Here is a 2,583-nt window from a genome sequence, read left to right as displayed (position 1 = left end):
TGTCACACTTTACTTCTTCATTAATAAACGCCATATTTATTCTGGAAATAGAGTAATAATGTAACATTTCTAGGTCTTTATTTCTCATACTGAGAATTGGTGCAAAACTTATGGGAAAAGTCATGCCATGTGGGATTGATGCCGAAGTTCACCGTAAACAGAGTTCATCAGTGTCATATCCAGGACCTCATCTAAACCCTGGGAGGTTCCTCCAAGAAATGAGACCAACTTACATCCTGTTACAAGGTATTATCCTAGTTTGGGGTATAATTCCTTCTCAATCTTGTTTTCTTTCCCTACCTTCTATAGGTTTTAAATAATTAACCTTGACAGAAAAGGTAGAAGCCAGTTAGGTCGTTCTGTCTTCTCTCTGCCATCCTTATGACATGTAATGGTGTGTTGAATGCCCTGGTAACTGTGGTTTCTGTTGCTCTCGTTGTTAGGATTTCTTCTTCATTCTTGTGCTCTCTTTAGACCCTCAAGGATAAAATCAACCAGCGTGAAATCAGTATTCAAAAAGTGGGGGCCAATGTGGGTCAGAAAGTGTAGGTTTCTGGGCTGACCATCATTGGTCCTGAGCACACACAGAGAACTCTGCTGCCGTAACTAACTCTTGACCCTGCCCGAGGCCTCTCTCGGCTCATCCATCAGTCACCTAGCACTTGGAGCTGTGGACCAGCATTTTCATTCTGCAGGAGGGAGCTGGAAACTCCAGACCCATATTCATCATTCATGCAACATAAATCTGGTTGTGTCTGCTGTCCATCCACAGATTAGTCTCACCCTGTTTCTCAGTTTCTTCTCCCAGAAAAGGAAGAGGACTACCAAAGCCATAAGGTCATGCTTCTATCTAGAGATCTCTTTCTTCCTTCCCAGAGAAGATCTCTGGAAAGAGACCTTCACCTTGCTTGGTGCACACTTCCCTGAATGTCACCATGAGTCTGACAAAAGAAGACAAAAGAGTCTGATTTGAACAAGAATGTCTCCCCTGCTATTTAACTTTTCGGCCAATAAATGTTCCTGGAGGCCAGCTGCAGAGATGGATAACACATACGTTTAGCTTTAACCTGCAAGCTGTTCAGGGCAAAAGAGCACAGGGAATTCAATTCCAAGCTCCAGTTGTTCCTGATCAGACTTGACGTGTGTACCTGAACAATAAGATTTGTGACCTCAGCGGAATAAATGTAAGCCTAATCCCAGTCAGCATGTGTAAGCAGCTGTGCTCCAAGCACTTGGTCTCAGCTTCGGACCCTCCAGCACAGGGGAAGGGGTGGAGAGCAGGCTTGGGAGCCTGAGTGGGTCCAGTGCTAGTGCTACCTGTCCATCTTTTAGCAGTTCTCTCGGGCTACTTCACCCTGCTGAACGCCAGTTTCTTTATCTTAAAAACGAGGGTCACAATAGTGCCTGTCTTATAACCTTGTTGAGTGTTACAGGAGAGCATGGCGTACATTGCGGTTAGCCCTGGGTCTGATGCGTATTTTTAATATAATAATGATGATGATGATGATGATGATGATGATAATAAAAATACTATAATCATTTTGTGACTAATAACAGATATCATATAATGATATATTTTTCTCTACCCCTGCCCTTTAATAATAAGAATACTAATAATGAACATGTTTATCATTATCATAATTATCAAGGGCTAAGAAGAGAGATCACAAGCATCCTGTCACACATGACTGTTTTCCAAGGACCTAAAAGCGATTCACAGACACAGTCTTTCTGACTGTCATGGTGATATTTTTCTTCTTTTGTCTTTTCTCAGGACAGATGCCTATAGCCTGTGTCACATGTTGTTTGTATGATAACATGAAATTTATTCTCTTTTTCACCCATATATGGCTCTAAACTGGATTATAAGCCACTCCACGCTAGAGAGTGCCCAATATGCAGTTATGTGTGAAATAGATGTGGAAAGACACAAACTAGTTTGAGCTCATTTTCAGAAATCAGAGTGGGTATTATTATTGCCATTCTGAAAAGGAGCTCAGAGATTTCCTAGGGGAGGAGACCCTGTGAAGAATGACTCAGATTCTTTTCGGATCTAGAAATAAAACCTAGGGTTTCAACCTAAAATTTGTGTTTCTCAGTCCTTTTCACCAACATAAAAAAATAAATGAAACAGGCAAGCAAGCAAACAAACAAAAAGTAGACCTTTTGTTAGAGAAATAGACAGAAAATCATTTATTTTAATGGGAAGAAAGAGCTATGGATTTTTCCCAAAGGAGAGGACTTGTGTGCATCAAGTGTAAACACAGGTTACAGTCTTCAGGACACTCCTAATTCAATGTACTTGGAAACGATCAAAATGAAAATAGTAATTAAGGATAGAAGTAATAACAGTAATGGAAATGTAACCAATGATAATGTATAATTTCTTGGATATTTTCCATGTTAAGCATTTTACAAAACACTAGATTCTTTATCACACTTACACCTCACAAGAAACCTATTGTGCAGGAATTATTATGCTGTTATCCTAATTTTACATATGTGAAAACAGACTCTGAGTTAAGTAAATACCTAAGGTCATTTTAATTCTGAGAAAAATATATATGGAAGATCATAATATGA

Source organism: Camelus ferus, chromosome 26, assembly GCF_009834535.1.
Source record: "Camelus ferus isolate YT-003-E chromosome 26, BCGSAC_Cfer_1.0, whole genome shotgun sequence".
Taxonomy (NCBI): domain Eukaryota; kingdom Metazoa; phylum Chordata; class Mammalia; order Artiodactyla; family Camelidae; genus Camelus; species Camelus ferus.
Note: the sequence above shows the minus strand (reverse complement) of the source record.